General features: G+C 50.5%; 12 non-coding genes across 12 annotated transcripts; all 12 read left to right on the forward strand.

Annotated features, from left to right (window-relative positions):
• Window positions 1-1253: 1253 nt before the first annotated feature.
• On the forward strand, window positions 1254-1327 carry trnat-agu (transfer RNA threonine (anticodon AGU)). The gene has a single exon. It is a non-coding gene; the product is annotated as a tRNA-Thr (tRNA).
• A 1583-nt stretch (window positions 1328-2910) lies between these two features.
• trnat-agu (transfer RNA threonine (anticodon AGU)) lies at window positions 2911-2984 on the forward strand. Its single transcript has one exon. It is a non-coding gene; the product is annotated as a tRNA-Thr (tRNA).
• Window positions 2985-4567: 1583 nt separating this feature from the next.
• trnat-agu (transfer RNA threonine (anticodon AGU)) lies at window positions 4568-4641 on the forward strand. The gene has a single exon. It is a non-coding gene; the product is annotated as a tRNA-Thr (tRNA).
• Window positions 4642-6224: 1583 nt separating this feature from the next.
• On the forward strand, window positions 6225-6298 carry trnat-agu (transfer RNA threonine (anticodon AGU)). The gene has a single exon. It is a non-coding gene; the product is annotated as a tRNA-Thr (tRNA).
• Window positions 6299-7881: 1583 nt separating this feature from the next.
• On the forward strand, window positions 7882-7955 carry trnat-agu (transfer RNA threonine (anticodon AGU)). Its single transcript has one exon. It is a non-coding gene; the product is annotated as a tRNA-Thr (tRNA).
• A 1583-nt stretch (window positions 7956-9538) lies between these two features.
• On the forward strand, window positions 9539-9612 carry trnat-agu (transfer RNA threonine (anticodon AGU)). Its single transcript has one exon. It is a non-coding gene; the product is annotated as a tRNA-Thr (tRNA).
• Window positions 9613-11195: 1583 nt separating this feature from the next.
• trnat-agu (transfer RNA threonine (anticodon AGU)) lies at window positions 11196-11269 on the forward strand. The gene has a single exon. It is a non-coding gene; the product is annotated as a tRNA-Thr (tRNA).
• A 1581-nt stretch (window positions 11270-12850) lies between these two features.
• Window positions 12851-12924, forward strand: trnat-agu (transfer RNA threonine (anticodon AGU)). Its single transcript has one exon. It is a non-coding gene; the product is annotated as a tRNA-Thr (tRNA).
• A 3240-nt stretch (window positions 12925-16164) lies between these two features.
• trnat-agu (transfer RNA threonine (anticodon AGU)) lies at window positions 16165-16238 on the forward strand. Its single transcript has one exon. It is a non-coding gene; the product is annotated as a tRNA-Thr (tRNA).
• Window positions 16239-17821: 1583 nt separating this feature from the next.
• trnat-agu (transfer RNA threonine (anticodon AGU)) lies at window positions 17822-17895 on the forward strand. The gene has a single exon. It is a non-coding gene; the product is annotated as a tRNA-Thr (tRNA).
• A 1583-nt stretch (window positions 17896-19478) lies between these two features.
• On the forward strand, window positions 19479-19552 carry trnai-aau (transfer RNA isoleucine (anticodon AAU)). Its single transcript has one exon. It is a non-coding gene; the product is annotated as a tRNA-Ile (tRNA).
• A 1583-nt stretch (window positions 19553-21135) lies between these two features.
• Window positions 21136-21209, forward strand: trnat-agu (transfer RNA threonine (anticodon AGU)). Its single transcript has one exon. It is a non-coding gene; the product is annotated as a tRNA-Thr (tRNA).
• The last annotated feature ends 565 nt before the right edge of the window (window positions 21210-21774 follow it).

Here is a 21774-nt window from a genome sequence, read left to right on the forward strand (position 1 = left end):
CACCGTTCATTCATTTTACGCCAACGGAAAATAAATCCTCCTTCTCCTAGAGTTGGAGTGCAGTTGTCTTTTCTTTTTCTGCTGAAGGAGGAAAAGAGAAAACATTGCTGCTGAAGGTGGATATGGAGTGAAGGACAGTCACCAGCGTGTGTACAAGTCAGTTGGCAAGGTTTCCTGTCAGCGTCACAGGGCGGGATCCCTGTTTAGGAATCCGACTTTGCATCGTCCAGACCTGGATACAGCTCCCAGTCTGGTAATGAAGATTTATTTCTCTAATTGTGAATTATCCGATTGAAAACGAATTCCTAGTTACGCACAGAATACACCCGCTGATCCTGCCAGAGTCAGCCCAGTGATTGTTTGCATTCATCTAGAAGGGCAAAGGCAGCAGATACACCGGTAAACTAGCTCCGCGAATCCCCGTCCTATCATCTCAGCTTTCTGAGTTGTAAAGATCTCGTTGTAGCTTCGCTAGCGCTGGATCAAAGTCCTGGAACCCCTTCCCTAGCAGCCTCATGGCTGGAGCTCCGTGCTGAGGAGTTCAAGGGTTCAGGAAAGTAACTCATCCCCCTGATCTGTCGGGTAATCAGGGATGGGCAGTAAATCCTACCCTGGATGAGTGGCGCTGGAAGAGCACAACAGTTCAGGCAGGCATCCAAGGAGCAGCGAAATCGACGTTTCGGGCAAAAGCCTACCCCATCGAGTGACGACGATCTCCCAGGAATCCGTTTCAAAAAGGGGCAGGTCCTAAACGGACACCTGCTATCGGTCGGAAATAGGTTGAGAACGGCAGCGAGGGAGTGTAATAAAAGTGAAAGACAATGCCGACCGCGAGGCATGAGGCAGGAAGTGAGTGTAGAGCTGGTGGTACAAAGCTCAGAGTTGGTGCTAATGGGTCACCCTTTACTGCTCACTGTTTACACTGACTCACACACCACTCCTGGTCAGTTCATTTCAGTGACACTTTTCCCCTTGGTGTGAGGTTCCCTCTGGAGCGTAATAACGCCCTTAATGGGCCCAGAGAGGATGACACATCCTCTTTATCCTGTCAGTTTAAAGAGGTGAAAACATCGAATTCAAGAGCAGGTTGTGTTTTTCCGTGCCGTTTGCGTGGAGAATGTTGAGTCGTGAACTCTCTCTTCTTTGCAATTCTCACTGAGCAAGATCGAGACGGAAAGCACGTTGACGAGCCCTTGTCTTCAAGTGGTGAATGAACTGTACCTGTGCACTCAGCGCCCCACCGCGTGCGCTGTGGCGCCATGGCTTAGATGGTTAAAGCGCCTGTCTAGTAAACAGGAGATCCTGGGTTCGAATCCCAGTGGTGCCTGCTTGCTGTGTCAAAAGTGCGCGCTTGCATCTTCTTACCTGAGTTGTGTTGCTGGTCAGACAGCTCAACTTTCTGTTGCAGCCTGTTATGATTTGGCGATCCTGCATCTCGTTCCAGCCGTAGTGTCACTCTTCGTTCTACCTGCAATTTCGTGCCGCTGTTCCACACGCGCTCCTGCTTCTCATTCGCTTTTATTCTCCCACCTTCATTCCCAGTTTGGTGGGAATAACGACGTGAGGTGGAGACACTGCTGACTTACCAGGGAATGCTGTGGCAAACGCGCGCGCGCACACACTCCACGAGCTGATCATCACCCTCATTCTCTGCCGTCACCGTTCATTCATTTTACGCCAACGGAAAATAAATCCTCCTTCTCCTAGAGTTGGAGTGCAGTTGTCTTTTCTTTTTCTGCTGAAGGAGGAAAAGAGAAAACATTGCTGCTGAAGGTGGATATGGAGTGAAGGACAGTCACCAGCGTGTGTACAAGTCAGTTGGCAAGGTTTCCTGTCAGCGTCACAGGGCGGGATCCCTGTTTAGGAATCCGACTTTGCATCGTCCAGACCTGGATACAGCTCCCAGTCTGGTAATGAAGATTTATTTCTCTAATTGTGAATTATCCGATTGAAAACGAATTCCTAGTTACGCACAGAATACACCCGCTGATCCTGCCAGAGTCAGCCCAGTGATTGTTTGCATTCATCTAGAAGGGCAAAGGCAGCAGATACACCGGTAAACTAGCTCCGCGAATCCCCCTCCTATCATCCCAGCTTTCTGAGTTGTAAAGATCTCGTTGTAGCTTCGCTAGCGCTGGATCAAAGTCCTGGAACCCCTTCCCTAGCAGCCTCATGGCTGGAGCTCCGTGCTGAGGAGTTCAAGGGTTCAGGAAAGTAACTCATCCCCCTGATCTGTCGGGTAATCAGGGATGGGCAGTAAATCCTACCCTGGATGAGTGGCGCTGGAAGAGCACAACAGTTCAGGCAGGCATCCAAGGAGCAGCGAAATCGACGTTTTGGGCAAAAGCCTACCCCATCGAGTGACGCCGATCTCCCAGGAATCCGTTTCAAAAAGGGGCAGGTCCTAAACGGACACCTGCTATCGGTCGGAAATAGGTTGAGAACGGCAGCGAGGGAGTGTAATAAAAGTGAAAGACAATGCCGACCGCGAGGCATGAGGCAGGAAGTGAGTGTAGAGCTGGTGGTACAAAGCTCAGAGTTGGTGCTAATGGGTCACCCTTTACTGCTCACTGTTTACACTGACTCACACACCACTCCTGGTCAGTTCATTTCAGTGACACTTTTCCCCTTGGTGTGAGGTTCCCTCTGGAGCGTAATAACGCCCTTAATGGGCCCAGAGAGGATGACACATCCTCTTTATCCTGTCAGTTTAAAGAGGTGAAAACATCGAATTCAAGAGCAGGTTGTGTTTTTCCGTGCCGTTTGCGTGGAGAATGTTGAGTCGTGAACTCTCTCTTCTTTGCAATTCTCACTGAGCAAGATCGAGACGGAAAGCACGTTGACGAGCCCTTGTCTTCAAGTGGTGAATAAACTGTACCTGTGCACTCAACGCCCAGCCGCGCGTGCTGTGGCGCCATGGCTTAGATGGTTAAAGCGCCTGTCTAGTAAACAGGAGATCCTGGGTTCGAATCCCAGTGGTTTCTGCTTGCTGTGCCAACAGTGCGCACTTGCATCTTCTTACCACAGTTGTGTTGCTGGTCAGACAGCTCAACGTTCTGTTGCAGCCTGTTATGATTTGGCGATCCTGCATCTCGTTCCAGCAGTAGTGTCACTCTTCGTTCTACCTGGAATTTCGTGCCGCTGTTCCACACGCGCTCCTGCTTCTCATTCGCTTTTATTCTCCCACCTTCATTCCCAGTTTGGTGGGAATAACGACGTGAGGTGGAGACACTGCTGACTTACCAGGGAATGCTGTGGCAAACGCGCGCGCGCACACACTCCACGAGCTGATCATCACCCTCATTCTCTGCCGTCACCGTTCATTCATTTTACGCCAACGGAAAATAAATCCTCCTTCTCCTAGAGTTGGAGTGCAGTTGTCTTTTCTTTTTCTGCTGAAGGAGGGAAAGAGAAAACATTGCTGCTGAAGGTGGATATGGAGTGAAGGACAGTCACCAGCGTGTGTACAAGTCAGTTGGCAAGGTTTCCTGTCAGCGTCACAGGGCGGGATCCCTGTTTAGGAATCCGACTTTGCATCGTCCAGACCTGGATACAGCTCCCAGTCTGGTAATGAAGATTTATTTCTCTAATTGTGAATTATCCGATTGAAAACGAATTCCTAGTTACGCACAGAATACACCCGCTGATCCTGCCAGAGTCAGCCCAGTGATTGTTTGCATTCATCTAGAAGGGCAAAGGCAGCAGATACACCGGTAAACTAGCTCCGCGAATCCCCCTCCTATCATCCCAGCTTTCTGAGTTGTAAAGATCTCGTTGTAGCTTCGCTAGCGCTGGATCAAAGTCCTGGAACCCCTTCCCTAGCAGCCTCATGGCTGGAGCTCCGTGCTGAGGAGTTCAAGGGTTCAGGAAAGTAACTCATCCCCCTGATCTGTCGGGTAATCAGGGATGGGCAGTAAATCCTACCCTGGATGAGTGGCGCTGGAAGAGCACAACAGTTCAGGCAGGCATCCAAGGAGCAGCGAAATCGACGTTTTGGGCAAAAGCCTACCCCATCGAGTGACGCCGATCTCCCAGGAATCCGTTTCAAAAAGGGGCAGGTCCTAAACGGACACCTGCTATCGGTCGGAAATAGGTTGAGAACGGCAGCGAGGGAGTGTAATAAAAGTGAAAGACAATGCCGACCGCGAGGCATGAGGCAGGAAGTGAGTGTAGAGCTGGTGGTACAAAGCTCAGAGTTGGTGCTAATGGGTCACCCTTTACTGCTCACTGTTTACACTGACTCACACACCACTCCTGGTCAGTTCATTTCAGTGACACTTTTCCCCTTGGTGTGAGGTTCCCTCTGGAGCGTAATAACGCCCTTAATGGGCCCAGAGAGGATGACACATCCTCTTTATCCTGTCAGTTTAAAGAGGTGAAAACATCGAATTCAAGAGCAGGTTGTGTTTTTCCGTGCCGTTTGCGTGGAGAATGTTGAGTCGTGAACTCTCTCTTCTTTGCAATTCTCACTGAGCAAGATCGAGACGGAAAGCACGTTGACGAGCCCTTGTCTTCAAGTGGTGAATGAACTGTACCTGTGCACTCAGCGCCCCATCGCGTGCGCTGTGGCGCCATGGCTTAGATGGTTAAAGCGCCTGTCTAGTAAACAGGAGATCCTGGGTTCGAATCCCAGTGGTGCCTGCTTGCTGTGTCAAAAGTGCGCGCTTGCATCTTCTTACCTGAGTTGTGTTGCTGGTCAGACAGCTCAACTTTCTGTTGCAGCCTGTTATGATTTGGCGATCCTGCATCTCGTTCCAGCCGTAGTGTCACTCTTCGTTCTACCTGCAATTTCGTGCCGCTGTTCCACACGCGCTCCTGCTTCTCATTCGCTTTTATTCTCCCACCTTCATTCCCAGTTTGGTGGGAATAACGACGTGAGGTGGAGACACTGCTGACTTACCAGGGAATGCTGTGGCAAACGCGCGCGCGCACACACTCCACGAGCTGATCATCACCCTCATTCTCTGCCGTCACCGTTCATTCATTTTACGCCAACGGAAAATAAATCCTCCTTCTCCTAGAGTTGGAGTGCAGTTGTCTTTTCTTTTTCTGCTGAAGGAGGAAAAGAGAAAACATTGCTGCTGAAGGTGGATATGGAGTGAAGGACAGTCACCAGCGTGTGTACAAGTCAGTTGGCAAGGTTTCCTGTCAGCGTCACAGGGCGGGATCCCTGTTTAGGAATCCGACTTTGCATCGTCCAGACCTGGATACAGCTCCCAGTCTGGTAATGAAGATTTATTTCTCTAATTGTGAATTATCCGATTGAAAACGAATTCCTAGTTACGCACAGAATACACCCGCTGATCCTGCCAGAGTCAGCCCAGTGATTGTTTGCATTCATCTAGAAGGGCAAAGGCAGCAGATACACCGGTAAACTAGCTCCGCGAATCCCCCTCCTATCATCCCAGCTTTCTGAGTTGTAAAGATCTCGTTGTAGCTTCGCTAGCGCTGGATCAAAGTCCTGGAACCCCTTCCCTAGCAGCCTCATGGCTGGAGCTCCGTGCTGAGGAGTTCAAGGGTTCAGGAAAGTAACTCATCCCCCTGATCTGTCGGGTAATCAGGGATGGGCAGTAAATCCTACCCTGGATGAGTGGCGCTGGAAGAGCACAACAGTTCAGGCAGGCATCCAAGGAGCAGCGAAATCGACGTTTCGGGCAAAAGCCTACCCCATCGAGTGACGCCGATCTCCCAGGAATCCGTTTCAAAAAGGGGCAGGTCCTAAACGGACACCTGCTATCGGTCGGAAATAGGTTGAGAACGGCAGCGAGGGAGTGTAATAAAAGTGAAAGACAATGCCGACCGCGAGGCATGAGGCAGGAAGTGAGTGTAGAGCTGGTGGTACAAAGCTCAGAGTTGGTGCTAATGGGTCACCCTTTACTGCTCACTGTTTACACTGACTCACACACCACTCCTGGTCAGTTCATTTCAGTGACACTTTTCCCCTTGGTGTGAGGTTCCCTCTGGAGCGTAATAACGCCCTTAATGGGCCCAGAGAGGATGACACATCCTCTTTATCCTGTCAGTTTAAAGAGGTGAAAACATCGAATTCAAGAGCAGGTTGTGTTTTTCCGTGCCGTTTGCGTGGAGAATGTTGAGTCGTGAACTCTCTCTTCTTTGCAATTCTCACTGAGCAAGATCGAGACGGAAAGCACGTTGACGAGCCCTTGTCTTCAAGTGGTGAATAAACTGTACCTGTGCACTCAACGCCCAGCCGCGCGTGCTGTGGCGCCATGGCTTAGATGGTTAAAGCGCCTGTCTAGTAAACAGGAGATCCTGGGTTCGAATCCCAGTGGTTTCTGCTTGCTGTGCCAACAGTGCGCACTTGCATCTTCTTACCACAGTTGTGTTGCTGGTCAGACAGCTCAACGTTCTGTTGCAGCCTGTTATGATTTGGCGATCCTGCATCTCGTTCCAGCAGTAGTGTCACTCTTCGTTCTACCTGGAATTTCGTGCCGCTGTTCCACACGCGCTCCTGCTTCTCATTCGCTTTTATTCTCCCACCTTCATTCCCAGTTTGGTGGGAATAACGACGTGAGGTGGAGACACTGCTGACTTACCAGGGAATGCTGTGGCAAACGCGCGCGCGCACACACTCCACGAGCTGATCATCACCCTCATTCTCTGCCGTCACCGTTCATTCATTTTACGCCAACGGAAAATAAATCCTCCTTCTCCTAGAGTTGGAGTGCAGTTGTCTTTTCTTTTTCTGCTGAAGGAGGAAAAGAGAAAACATTGCTGCTGAAGGTGGATATGGAGTGAAGGACAGTCACCAGCGTGTGTACAAATCAGTTGGCAAGGTTTCCTGTCAGCGTCACAGGGCGGGATCCCTGTTTAGGAATCCGACTTTGCATCGTCCAGACCTGGATACAGCTCCCAGTCTGGTAATGAAGATTTATTTCTCTAATTGTGAATTATCCGATTGAAAACGAATTCCTAGTTACGCACAGAATACACCCGCTGATCCTGCCAGAGTCAGCCCAGTGATTTTTTGCATTCATCTAGAAGGGCAAAGGCAGCAGATACACCGGTAAACTAGCTCCGCGAATCCCCCTCCTATCATCTCAGCTTTCTGAGTTGTAAAGATCTCGTTGTAGCTTCGCTAGCGCTGGATCAAAGTCCTGGAACCCCTTCCCTAGCAGCCTCATGGCTGGAGCTCCGTGCTGAGGAGTTCAAGGGTTCAGGAAAGTAACTCATCCCCCTGATCTGTCGGGTAATCAGGGATGGGCAGTAAATCCTACCCTGGATGAGTGGCGCTGGAAGAGCACAACAGTTCAGGCAGGCATCCAAGGAGCAGCGAAATCGACGTTTCGGGCAAAAGCCTACCCCATCGAGTGACGCCAATCTCCCAGGAATCCGTTTCAAAAAGGGGCAGGTCCTAAACGGACACCTGCTATCGGTCGGAAATAGGTTGAGAACGGCAGCGAGGGAGTGTAATAAAAGTGAAAGACAATGCCGACCGCGAGGCATGAGGCAGGAAGTGAGTGTAGAGCTGGTGGTACAAAGCTCAGAGTTGGTGCTAATGGGTCACCCTTTACTGCTCACTGTTTACACTGACTCACACACCACTCCTGGTCAGTTCATTTCAGTGACACTTTTCCCCTTGGTGTGAGGTTCCCTCTGGAGCGTAATAACGCCCTTAATGGGCCCAGAGAGGATGACACATCCTCTTTATCCTGTCAGTTTAAAGAGGTGAAAACATCGAATTCAAGAGCAGGTTGTGTTTTTCCGTGCCGTTTGCGTGGAGAATGTTGAGTCGTGAACTCTCTCTTCTTTGCAATTCTCACTGAGCAAGATCGAGACGGAAAGCACGTTGACGAGCCCTTGTCTTCAAGTGGTGAATAAACTGTACCTGTGCACTCAACGCCCAGCCGCGCGCGCTGTGGCGCCATGGCTTAGATGGTTAAAGCGCCTGCCTAGTAAACAGGAGATCCTGGGTTCGAATCCCAGTGGTTTCTGCTTGCTGTGCCAACAGTGCACACTTGCATCTTCTTACCACAGTTGTGTTGCTGGTCAGACAGCTCAACGTTCTGTTGCAGCCTGTTATGATTTGGCGATCCTGCATCTCGTTCCAGCAGTAGTGTCACTCTTCGTTCTACCTGCAATTTCGTGCCGCTGTTCCACACGCGCTCCTGCTTCTCATTCGCTTTTATTCTCCCACCTTCATTCCCAGTTTGGTGGGAATAACGACGTGAGGTGGAGACACTGCTGACTTACCAGGGAATGCTGTGGCAAACGCGCGCGCGCACACACTCCACGAGCTGATCATCACCCTCATTCTCTGCCGTCACCGTTCATTCATTTTACGCCAACGGAAAATAGATCCTCCTTCTCCTAGAGTTGGAGTGCAGTTGTCTTTTCTTTTTCTGCTGAAGGAGGAAAAGAGAAAACATTGCTGCTGAAGGTGGATATGGAGTGAAGGACAGTCACCAGCGTGTGTACAAGTCAGTTGGCAAGGTTTCCTGTCAGCGTCACAGGGCGGGATCCCTGTTTAGGAATCCGACTTTGCATCGTCCAGACCTGGATACAGCTCCCAGTCTGGTAATGAATATTTATTTCTCTAATTGTGAATTATCCGATTGAAAACGAATTCCTAGTTATGCACAGAATACACCCGCTGATCCTGCCAGAGTCAGCCCAGTGATTGTTTGCATTCATCTAGAAGGGCAAAGGCAGCAGATACACCGGTAAACTAGCTCCGCGAATCCCCCTCCTATCATCTCAGCTTTCTGAGTTGTAAAGATCTCGTTGTAGCTTCGCTAGCGCTGGATCAAAGTCCTGGAACCCCTTCCCTAGCAGCCTCATGGCTGGAGCTCCGTGCTGAGGAGTTCAAGGGTTCAGGAAAGTAACTCATCCCCCTGATCTGTCGGGTAATCAGGGATGGGCAGTAAATCCTACCCTGGATGAGTGGCGCTGGAAGAGCACAACAGTTCAGGCAGGCATCCAAGGAGCAGCGAAATCGACGTTTCGGGCAAAAGCCTACCCCATCGAGTGACGCCGATCTCCCAGGAATCCGTTTCAAAAAGGGGCAGGTCCTAAACGGACACCTGCTATCGGTCGGAAATAGGTTGAGAACGGCAGCGAGGGAGTGTAATAAAAGTGAAAGACAATGCCGACCGCGAGGCATGTGGCAGGAAGTGAGTGTAGAGCTGGTGGTACAAAGCTCAGAGTTGGTGCTAATGGGTCACCCTTTACTGCTCACTGTTTACACTGACTCACACACCACTCCTGGTCAGTTCATTTCAGTGACACTTTTCCCCTTGGTGTGAGGTTCCCTCTGGAGCGTAATAACGCCCTTAATGGGCCCAGAGAGGATGACACATCCTCTTTATCCTGTCAGTTTAAAGAGGTGAAAACATCGAATTCAAGAGCAGGTTGTGTTTTTCCGTGCCGTTTGCGTGGAGAATGTTGAGTCGAGAACTCTCTCTTCTTTGCAATTCTCACTGAGCAAGATCGAGACGGAAAGCACGTTGACGAGCCCTTGTCTTCAAGTGGTGAATGAACTGTACCTGTGCACTCAGCGCCCAACCGCGCGCGCTATGGCGCCATGGCTTAGATGGTTAAAGCGCCTGTCTAGTAAACAGGAGATCCTGGGTTCGAATCCCAGTGGTGCCTGCTTGCTGTGTCAAAAGTGCGCACTTGCATCTTCTTACCAGAGTTGTGTTGCTGGTCAGACAGCTCAACTTTCTGTTGCAGCCTGTTATGATTTGGCGATCCTGCATCTCGTTCCAGCAGTAGTGTCACTCTTCGTTCTACCTGCAATTTCGTGCCGCTGTTCCACACGCGCTCCTGCTTCTCATTCGCTTTTATTCTCCCACCTTCATTCCCAGTTTGGTGGGAATAACGACGTGAGGTGGAGACACTGCTGACTTACCAGGGAATGCTGTGGCAAACGCGCGCGCGCACACACTCCACGAGCTGATCATCACCCTCATTCTCTGCCGTCACCGTTCATTCATTTTACGCCAACGGAAAATAAATCCTCCTTCTCCTAGAGTTGGAGTGCAGTTGTCTTTTCTTTTTCTGCTGAAGGAGGAAAAGAGAAAACATTGCTGCTGAAGGTGGATATGGAGTGAAGGACAGTCACCAGCGTGTGTACAAGTCAGTTGGCAAGGTTTCCTGTCAGCGTCACAGGGCGGGATCCCTGTTTAGGAATCCGACTTTGCATCGTCCAGACCTGGATACAGCTCCCAGTCTGGTAATGAAGATTTATTTCTCTAATTGTGAATTATCCGATTGAAAACGAATTCCTAGTTACGCACAGAATACACCCGCTGATCCTGCCAGAGTCAGCCCAGTGATTGTTTGCATTCATCTAGAAGGGCAAAGGCAGCAGATACACCGGTAAACTAGCTCCGCGAATCCCCCTCCGATCATCTCAGCTTTCTGAGTTGTAAAGATCTCGTTGTAGCTTCGCTAGCGCTGGATCAAAGTCCTGGAACCCCCTCCCTAGCAGCCTCATGGCTGGAGCTCCGTGCTGAGGAGTTCAAGGGTTCAGGAAAGTAACTCATCCCCCTGATCTGTCGGGTAATCAGGGATGGGCAGTAAATCCTACCCTGGATGAGTGGCGCTGGAAGAGCACAACAGTTCAGGCAGGCATCCAAGGAGCAGCGAAATCGACGTTTCGGGCAAAAGCCTCCCCCATCGAGTGACGCCGATCTCCCAGGAATCCGTTTCAAAAAGGGGCAGGTCCTAAACGGACACCTGCTATCGGTCGGAAATAGGTTGAGAACGGCAGCGAGGGAGTGTAATAAAAGTGAAAGACAATGCCGACCGCGAGGCATGAGGCAGGAAGTGAGTGTAGAGCTGGTGGTACAAAGCTCAGAGTTGGTGCTAATGGGTCACCCTTTACTGCTCACTGTTTACACTGACTCACACACCACTCCTGGTCAGTTCATTTCAGTGACACTTTTCCCCTTGGTGTGAGGTTCCCTCTGGAGCGTAATAACGCCCTTAATGGGCCCAGAGAGGATGACACATCCTCTTTATCCTGTCAGTTTAAAGAGGTGAAAACATCGAATTCAAGAGCAGGTTGTGTTTTTCCGTGCCGTTTGCGTGGAGAATGTTGAGTCGTGAACTCTCTCTTCTTTGCAATTCTCACTGAGTAAGATCGAGACGGAAAGCACGTTGACGAGCCCTTGTCTTCAAGTGGTGAATGAACTGTATCTGTGCACTCAGCGCCCGACCGCGCGCGCTGTGGCGCCATGGCTTAGGTGGTTAAAGCGCCTGTCTAGTAAACAGGAGATCCTGGGTTCGAATCCCAGTGGTGCCTGCTTGCTGTGTCAAAAGTGCGCACTTGCGTCTTCTTACCAGAGTTGTGTTGCTGGTCAGACAGCTCAACTTTCTGTTGCAGCCTGTTATGATTTGGCGATCCTGCATCTCGTTCCAGCAGTAGTGTCACTCTTCGTTCTACCTGCAATTTCGTGCCGCTGTTCCACACGCGCTCCTGCTTCTCATTCGCTTTTATTCTCCCACCTTCATTCCCAGTTTGGTGGGAATAATGACGTGAGGTGGAGACACTGCTGACTTACCAGGGAATGCTGTGGCAAACGCGCGCGCGCCCACACTCCACGAGCTGATCATCACCCTCATTCTCTGCCGTCACCGTTCATTCATTTTACGCCAACGGAAAATAAATCCTCCTTCTCCTAGAGTTGGAGTGCAGTTGTCTTTTCTTTTTCTGCTGAAGGAGGAAAAGAGAAAACATTGCTGCTGAAGGTGGATATGGAGTGAATGACAGTCACCAGCGTGTGTACAAGTCAGTTGGCAAGGTTTCCTGTCAGCGTCACAGGGCGGGATCCCTGTTTAGGAATCCGACTTTGCATCGTCCAGACCTGGATACAGCTCCCAGTCTGGTAATGAAGATTTATTTCTCTAATTGTGAATTATCCGATTGAAAACGAATTCCTAGTTACGCACAGAATACACCCGCTGATCCTGCCAGAGTCAGCCCAGTGATTGTTTGCATTCATCTAGAAGGGCAAAGGCAGCAGATACACCGGTAAACTAGCTCCGCGAATCCCCCTCCTATCATCCCAGCTTTCTGAGTTGTAAAGATCTCGTTGTAGCTTCGCTAGCGCTGGATCAAAGTCCTGGAACCCCTTCCCTAGCAGCCTCATGGCTGGAGCTCCGTGCTGAGGAGTTCAAGGGTTCAGGAAAGTAACTCATCCCCCTGATCTGTCGGGTAATCAGGGATGGGCAGTAAATCCTACCCTGGATGAGTGGCGCTGGAAGAGCACAACAGTTCAGGCAGGCATCCAAGGAGCAGCGAAATCGACGTTTCGGGCAAAAGCCTACCCCATCGAGTGACGCCGATCTCCCAGGAATCCGTTTCAAAAAGGGGCAGGTCCTAAACGGACACCTGCTATCGGTCGGAAATAGGTTGAGAACGGCAGCGAGGGAGTGTAATAAAAGTGAAAGACAATGCCGACCGCGAGGCATGAGGCAGGAAGTGAGTGTAGAGCTGGTGGTACAAAGCTCAGAGTTGGTGCTAATGGGTCACCCTTTACTGCTCACTGTTTACACTGACTCACACACCACTCCTGGTCAGTTCATTTCAGTGACACTTTTCCCCTTGGTGTGAGGTTCCCTCTGGAGCGTAATAACGCCCTTAATGGGCCCAGAGAGGATGACACATCCTCTTTATCCTGTCAGTTTAAAGAGGTGAAAACATCGAATTCAAGAGCAGGTTGTGTTTTTCCGTGCCGTTTGCGTGGAGAATGTTGAGTCGTGAACTCTCTCTTCTTTGCAATTCTCACTGAGTAAGATCGAGACGGAAAGCACGTTGATGAGCCCTTGTCTTCAAGTGGTGAATAAACTGTACCTGTGCACTCAGCGCCCAACCATGCGCTGTGGCGCCATGGCTTAGATGGTTAAAGCGCCTATCTAGTAAACAGGAGATCCTGGGTTCGAATCCCAGTGGTTTCTGCTTGCTGTGCCAACAGTGCGCACTTGCATCTTCTTACCACAGTTGTGTTGCTGGTCAGACAGCTCAACGTTCTGTTGCAGCCTGTTATGATTTGGCGATCCTGCATCTCGTTCCAGCAGTAGTGTCACTCTTCGTTCTACCTGCAATTTCGTGCCGCTGTTCCACACGCGCTCCTGCTTCTCATTCGCTTTTATTCTCCCACCTTCATTCCCAGTTTGGTGGGAATAACGACGTGAGGTGGAGACACTGCTGACTTACCAGGGAATGCTGTGGCAAACGCGCGCGCGCACACACTCCACGAGCTGATCATCACCCTCATTCTCTGCCGTCACCGTTCATTCATTTTACGCCAACGGAAAATAAATCCTCCTTCTCCTAGAGTTGGAGTGCAGTTGTCTTTTCTTTTTCTGCTGAAGGAGGAAAAGAGAAAACATTGCTGCTGAAGGTGGATATGGAGTGAAGGACAGTCACCAGCGTGTGTACAAGTCAGTTGGCAAGGTTTCCTGTCAGCGTCACAGGGCGGGATCCCTGTTTAGGAATCCGACTTTGCATCGTCCAGACCTGGATACAGCTCCCAGTCTGGTAATGAAGATTTATTTCTCTAATTGTGAATTATCCGATTGAAAACGAATTCCTAGTTACGCACAGAATACACCCGCTGATCCTGCCAGAGTCAGCCCAGTGATTGTTTGCATTCATCTAGAAGGGCAAAGGCAGCAGATACACCGGTAAACTAGCTCCGCGAATCCCCCTCCTATCATCCCAGCTTTCTGAGTTGTAAAGATCTCGTTGTAGCTTCGCTAGCGCTGGATCAAAGTCCTGGAACCCCTTCCCTAGCAGCCTCATGGCTGGAGCTCCGTGCTGAGGAGTTCAAGGGTTCAGGAAAGTAACTCATCCCCCTGATCTGTCGGGTAACCAGGGATGGGCAGTAAATCCTACCCTGGATGAGTGGCGCTGGAAGAGCACAACAGTTCAGGCAGGCATCCAAGGAGCAGCGAAATCGACGTTTCGGGCAAAAGCCTACCCCATCGTGTGACGCCGATCTCCCAGGAATCCGTTTCAAAAAGGGGCAGGTCCTAAACGGACACCTGCTATCGGTCGGAAATAGGTTGAGAACGGCAGCGAGGGAGTGTAATAAAAGTGAAAGACAATGCCGACCGCGAGGCATGAGGCAGGAAGTGAGTGTAGAGCTGGTGGTACAAAGCTCAGAGTTGGTGCTAATGGGTCACCCTTTACTGCTCACTGTTTACACTGACTCACACACCACTCCTGGTCAGTTCATTTCAGTGACACTTTTCCCCTTGGTGTGAGGTTCCCTCTGGAGCGTAATAACGCCCTTAATGGGCCCAGAGAGGATGACACATCCTCTTTATCCTGTCAGTTTAAAGAGGTGAAAACATCGAATTCAAGAGCAGGTTGTGTTTTTCCGTGCCGTTTGCGTGGAGAATGTTGAGTCGTGAACTCTCTCTTCTTTGCAATTCTCACTGAGTAAGATCGAGACGGAAAGCACGTTGACGAGCCCTTGTCTTCAAGTGGTGAATAAACTGTACCTGTGCACTCAGCGCCCAACCGCGCGCGCTGTGGCGCCCTGGCTTAGATGGTTAAAGCGCCTGCCTAGTAAACAGGAGATCCGGGGTTCGAATCCCAGTGGTTTCTGCTTGCTGTGCCAACAGTGCGCACTTGCATCTTCTTACCACAGTTGTGTTGCTGGTCAGACAGCTCAACGTTCTGTTGCAGCCTGTTATGATTTGGCGATCCTGCATCTCGTTCCAGCAGTAGTGTCACTCTTCGTTCTACCTGCAATTTCGTGCCGCTGTTCCACACGCGCTCCTGCTTCTCATTCGCTTTTATTCTCCCACCTTCATTCCCAGTTTGGTGGGAATAACGACGTGAGGTGGAGACACTGCTGACTTACCAGGGAATGCTGTGGCAAACGCGCGCGCGCACACACTCCACGAGCTGATCATAACCCTCATTCTCTGCCGTCACCGTTCATTCATTTTACGCCAACGGAAAATAGATCCTCCTTCTCCTAGAGTTGGAGTGCAGTTGTCTTTTCTTTTTCTGCTGAAGGAGGAAAAGAGAAAACATTGCTGCTGAAGGTGGATATGGAGTGAAGGACAGTCACCAGCGTGTGTACAAGTCAGTTGGCAAGGTTTCCTGTCAGCGTCACAGGGCGGGATCCCTGTTTAGGAATCCGACTTTGCATCGTCCAGACCTGGATACAGCTCCCAGTCTGGTAATGAAGATTTATTTCTCTAATTGTGAATTATCCGATTGAAAACGAATTCCTAGTTACACACAGAATACACCCGCTGATCCTGCCAGAGTCAGCCCAGTGATTGTTTGCATTCATCTAGAAGGGCAAAGGCAGCAGATACACCGGTAAACTAGCTCCGCGAAACCCCCTCCTATCATCTCAGCTTTCTGAGTTGTAAAGATCTCGTTGTAGCTTCGCTAGCGCTGGATCAAAGTCCTGGAACCCCTTCCCTAGCAGCCTCATGGCTGGAGCTCCGTGCTGAGGAGTTCAAGGGTTCAGGAAAGTAACTCATCCCCCTGATCTGTCGGGTAATCAGGGATGGGCAGTAAATCCTACCCTGGATGAGTGGCGCTGGAAGAGCACAACAGTTCAGGCAGGCATCCAAGGAGCAGCGAAATCGACGTTTCGGGCAAAAGCCTACCCCATCGAGTGACGCGGATCTCCCAGGAATCCGTTTCAAAAAGGGGCAGGTCCTAAACGGACACCTGCTATCGGTCGGAAATAGGTTGAGAACGGCAGCGAGGGAGTGTAATAAAAGTGAAAGACAATGCCGACCGCGAGGCATGAGGCAGGAAGTGAGTGTAGAGCTGGTGGTACAAAGCTCAGAGTTGGTGCTAATGGGTCACCCTTTACTGCTCACTGTTTACACTGACTCACACACCACTCCTGGTCAGTTCATTTCAGTGACACTTTTCCCCTTGGTGTGAGGTTCCCTCTGGAGCGTAATAACGCCCTTAATGGGCCCAGAGAGGATGACACATCCTCTTTATCCTGTCAGTTTAAAGAGGTGAAAACATCGAATTCAAGAGCAGGTTGTGTTTTTCCGTGCCGTTTGCGTGGAGAATGTTGAGTCGTGAACTCTCTCTTCTTTGCAATTCTCACTGAGCAAGATCGAGACGGAAAGCACGTTGACGAGCCCTTGTCTTCAAGTGGTGAATGAACTGTACCTGTGCACTCAGCGCCCAACCGCGCGCGCTGTGGCGCCATGGCTTAGATGGTTAAAGCGCCTGTCTAGTAAACAGGAGATCCTGAGTTCGAATCCCAGTGGTGCCTGCTTGCTGTGTCAAAAGTGCGCACTTGCATCTTCTTACCAGAGTTGTGTTGCTGGTCAGACAGCTCAACTTCCTGTTGCAGCCTGTTATGATTTGGCGATCCTGCATCTCGTTCCAGCAGTAGTGTCACTCTTCGTTCTACCTGGAATTTCGTGCCGCTGTTCCACACGCGCTCCTGCTTCTCATTCGCTTTTATTCTCCCACCTTCATTCCCAGTTTGGTGGGAATAACGACGTGAGGTGGAGACACTGCTGACTTACCAGGGAATGCTGTGGCAAACGCGCGCGCGCACACACTCCACGAGCTGATCATCACCCTCATTCTCTGCCGTCACCGTTCATTCATTTTACGCCAACGGAAAATAGATCCTCCTTCTCCTAGAGTTGGAGTGCAGTTGTCTTTTCTTTTTCTGCTGAAGGAGGAAAAGAGAAAACATTGCTGCTGAAGGTGGATATGGAGTGAAGGACAGTCACCAGCGTGTGTACAAGTCAGTTGGCAAGGTTTCCTGTCAGCGTCACAGGGCGGGATCCCTGTTTAGGAATCCGACTTTGCATCGTCCAGACCTGGATACAGCTCCCAGTCTGGTAATGAAGATTTATTTCTCTAATTGTGAATTATCCGATTGAAAACGAATTCCTAGTTACGCACAGAATACACCCGCTGATCCTGCCAGAGTCAGCCCAGTGATTGTTTGCATTCATCTAGAAGGGCAAAGGCAGCAGATACACCGGTAAACTAGCTCCGCGAATCCCCCTCCTATCATCTCAGCTTTCTGAGTTGTAAAGATCTCGTTGTAGCTTCGCTAGCGCTGGATCAAAGTCCTGGAACCCCTTCCCTAGCAGCCTCATGGCTGGAGCTCCGTGCTGAGGAGTTCAAGGGTTCAGGAAAGTAACTCATCCCCCTGATCTGTCGGGTAATCAGGGATGGGCAGTAAATCCTACCCTGGATGAGTGGCGCTGGAAGAGCACAACAGTTCAGGCAGGCATCCAAGGAGCAGCGAAATCGACGTTTCGGGCAAAAGCCTACCCCATCGAGTGACGCGGATCTCCCAGGAATCCGTTTCAAAAAGGGGCAGGTCCTAAACGGACACCTGCTATCGGTCGGAAATAGGTTGAGAACGGCAGCGAGGGAGTGTAATAAAAGTGAAAGACAATGCCGACCGCGAGGCATGAGGCAGGAAGTGAGTGTAGAGCTGGTGGTACAAAGCTCAGAGTTGGTGCTAATGGGTCACCCTTTACTGCTCACTGTTTACACTGACTCACACACCACTCCTGGTCAGTTCATTTCAGTGACACTTTTCCCCTTGGTGTGAGGTTCCCTCTGGAGTGTAATAACGCCCTTAATGGGCCCAGAGAGGATGACACATCCTCTTTATCCTGTCAGTTTAAAGAGGTGAAAACATCGAATTCATGAGCAGGTTGTATTTTTCCGTGCCGCTTGCGTGGAGAATGTTGAGTCGTGAACTCTCTCTTCTTTGCAATTCTCACTGAGCAAGATCGAGACGGAAAGCACGTTGACGAGCCCTTGTCTTCAAGTGGTGAATGAACTGTACCTGTGCACTCAGCGCCCGATCGCGCGCGCTGTGGCGCCATGGCTTAGATGGTTAAAGCGCCTGTCTAGTAACCAGGAGATCCAGGGTTCGAATCCCAGTGGTGCCTGCTTGCTGTGTCAAAAGTGCGCACTTGCATCTTCTTACCAGAGTTGTGTTGCTGGTCAGACAGCTCAACGTTCTGTTGCAGCCTGTTATGATTTGGCGATCCTGCATCTCGTTCCAGCAGTAGTGTCACTCTTCGTTCTACCTGGAATTTCGTGCCGCTGTTCCACACGCGCTCCTGCTTCTCATTCGCTTTTATTCTCCCACCTTCATTCCCAGTTTGGTGGGAATAACGACGTGAGGTGGAGACACTGCTGACTTACCAGGGAATGCTGTGGCAAACGCGCGCGCGCACACACTCCACGAGCTGATCATCACCCTCATTCTCTGCCGTCACCGTTCATTCATTTTACGCCAACGGAAAATAGATCCTCCTTCTCCTAGAGTTGGAGTGCAGTTGTCTTTTCTTTTTCTGCTGAAGGAGGAAAAGAGAAAACATTGCTGCTGAAGGTGGATATGGAGTGAAGGACAGTCACCAGCGTGTGTACAAGTCAGTTGGCAAGGTTTCCTGTCAGCGTCACAGGGCGGGATCCCTGTTTAGGAATCCGACTTTGCATCGTCCAGACCTGGATACAGCTCCCAGTCTGGTAATGAAGATTTATTTCTCTAATTGTGAATTATCCGATTGAAAACGAATTCCTAGTTACGCACAGAATACACCCGCTGATCCTGCCAGAGTCAGCCCAGTGATTGTTTGCATTCATCTGGAAGGGCAAAGGCAGCAGATACACCGGTAAACTAGCTCCGCGAATCCCCCTCCGATCATCTCAGCTTTCTGAGTTGTAAAGATCTCGTTGTAGCTTCGCTAGCGCTGGATCAAAGTCCTGGAACCCCTTCCCTAGCAGCCTCATGGCTGGAGCTCCGTGCTGAGGAGTTCAAGGGTTCAGGAAAGTAACTCATCCCCCTGATCTGTCGGGTAATCAGGGATGGGCAGTAAATCCTACCCTGGATGAGTGGCGCTGGAAGAGCACAACAGTTCAGGCAGGCATCCAAGGAGCAGCGAAATCGACGTTTCGGGCAAAAGCCTACCCCATCGAGTGACGCCGATCTCCCAGGAATCCGTTTCAAAAAGGGGCAGGTCCTAAACGGACACCTGCTATCGGTCGGAAATAGGTTGAGAACGGCAGCGAGGGAGTGTAATAAAAGTGAAAGACAATGCCGACCGCGAGGCATGAGGCAGGAAGTGAGTGTAGAGCTGGTGGTACAAAGCTCAGAGTTGGTGCTAATGGGTCACCCTTTACTGCTCACTGTTTACACTGACTCACACACCACTCCTGGTCAGTTCATTTCAGTGACACTTTTCCCCTTGGTGTGAGGTTCCCTCTGGAGTGTAATAACGCCCTTAATGGGCCCAGAGAGGATGACACATCCTCTTTATCCTGTCAGTTTAAAGAGGTGAAAACATCGAATTCAAGAGCAGGTTGTGTTTTTCCGTGCCGTTTGCGTGGAGAATGTTGAGTCGTGAACTCTCTCTTCTTTGCAATTCTCACTGAGCAAGATCGAGACGGAAAGCACGTTGACGAGCCCTTGTCTTCAAGTGGTGAATGAACTGTACCTGTGCACTCAGCGACCAACAGCCCGAGCTGTGGCGCAATGGCTTAGATGGTTAAAGCGCCTGTCTAATAAACAGGAGATCCTGGGTTCGAATCCCAGTGGTGCCTGCTTGCTGTGTCAAAAGTGCGCACTTGCATCTTCTTACCAGAGTTGTGTTGCTGGTCAGACAGCTCAACTTTCTGTTGCAGCCTGTTATGATTTGGCGATCCTGCATCTCGTTCCAGCAGTAGTGTCACTCTTCGTTCTACCTGGAATTTCGTGCCGCTGTTCCACGCGCGCTCCTGCTTCTCATTCGCTTTTATTCTCCCACCTTCATTCCCAGTTTGGTGGGAATAACGACGTGAGGTGGAGACACTGCTGACTTACCAGGGAATGCTGTGGCAAACGCGCGCGCGCACACACTCCACGAGCTGATCATCACCCTCATTCTCTGCCGTCACCGTTCATTCATTTTACGCCAACGGAAAATAGATCCTCCTTCTCCTAGAGTTGGAGTGCAGTTGTCTTTTCTTTTTCTGCTGAAGGAGGAAAAGAGAAAACATTGCTGCTGAAGGTGGATATGGAGTGAAGGACAGTCACCAGCGTGTGTACAAGTCAGTTGGCAAGGTTTCCTGTCAGCGTCACAGGGCGGGATCCCTGTTTAGGAATCCGACTTTGCATCGTCCAGACCTGGATACAGCTCCCAGTCTGGTAATGAAGATTTATTTCTCTAATTGTGAATTATCCGATTGAAAACGAATTCCTAGTTACGCACAGAATACACCCGCTGATCCTGCCAGAGTCAGCCCAGTGATTGTTTGCATTCATCTAGAAGGGCAAAGGCAGCAGATACACCGGTAAACTAGCTCCGCGAATCCCCCTCCTATCATCTCAGCATTCTGAGTTGTAAAGATCTCGTTGTAGCTTCGCTAGCGCTGGATCAAAGTCCTGGAACCCCTTCCCTAGCAGCCTCATGGCTGGAGCTCCGTGCTGAGGAGTTCAAGGGTTCAGGAAAGTAACTCATCCCCCTGATCTGTCGGGTAATCAGGGATGGGCAGTAAATCCTACCCTGGATGAGTGGCGCTGGAAGAGCACAACAGTTCAGGCAGGCATCCAAGGAGCAGCGAAATCGACGTTTCGGGCAAAAGCCTACCCCATCGAGTGACGCGGATCTCCCAGGAATCCGTTTCAAAAAGGGGCAGGTCCTAAACGGACACCTGCTATCGGTCGGAAATAGGTTGAGAACGGCAGCGAGGGAGTGTAATAAAAGTGAAAGACAATGCCGACCGCGAGGCATGAGGCAGGAAGTGAGTGTAGAGCTGGTGGTACAAAGCTCAGAGTTGGTGCTAATGGGTCACCCTTTACTGCTCACTGTTTACACTGACTCACACACCACTCCTGGTCAGTTCATTTCAGTGACACTTTTCCCCTTGGTGTGAGGTTCCCTCTGGAGCGTAATAACGCCCTTAATGGGCCCAGAGAGGATGACACATCCTCTTTATCCTGTCAGTTTAAAGAGGTGAAAACATCGAATTCATGAGCAGGTTGTATTTTTCCGTGCCGTTTGCGTGGAGAATGTTGAGTCGTGAACTCTCTCTTCTTTGCAATTCTCACTGAGCAAGATTGAGACGGAAAGCACGTTGACGAGCCCTTGTCTTCAAGTGGTGAATGAACTGTACCTGTGTACTCAGCGCCCGACCGCGCGCGCTGTGGCTCTATGGCTTAGATGGTTAAAGCGCCTGTCTAGTAAACAGGAGATCCAGGGTTCGAATCCCAGTGGTGCCTGCTTGCTGTGTCAACAGTGCGCACTTGCATCTTCTTACTAGAGTTGTGTTGCTGGTCAGACAGCTCAACGTTCTGTTGCAGCCTGTTATGATTTGGCGATCCTGCATCTCGTTCCAACAGTAGTGTCACTCTTCGTTCTACCTGGAATTTCGTGCCGCTGTTCCACACGCGCTCCTGCTTCTCATTCGCTTTTATTCTCCCACCTTCATTCCCAGTTTGGTGGGAATAACGACGTGAGGTCGAGACACTGCTGACTTACCAGGGAATGCTGTGGCAAACGCGCGCGCGCACACACTCCACGAGCTGATCATCACCCTCATTCTCTGCCGTCACCGTTCATTCATTTTACGCCAACGGAAAATAGATCCTCCTTCTCCTAGAGTTGGAGTGCAGTTGTCTTTTCTTTTTCTGCTGAAGGAGGAAAAGAGAAAACATTGCTGCTGAAGGTGGATATGGAGTGAAGGACAGTCACCAGCGTGTGTACAAGTCAGTTGGCAAGGTTTCCTGTCAGCGTCACAGGGCGGGATCCCTGTTTAGGAATCCGACTTTGCATCGTCCAGACCTG

The sequence above is a fragment of the Chiloscyllium punctatum genome, chromosome 45 (assembly GCF_047496795.1).
Source record: "Chiloscyllium punctatum isolate Juve2018m chromosome 45, sChiPun1.3, whole genome shotgun sequence".
NCBI lineage: Eukaryota > Metazoa > Chordata > Chondrichthyes > Orectolobiformes > Hemiscylliidae > Chiloscyllium > Chiloscyllium punctatum.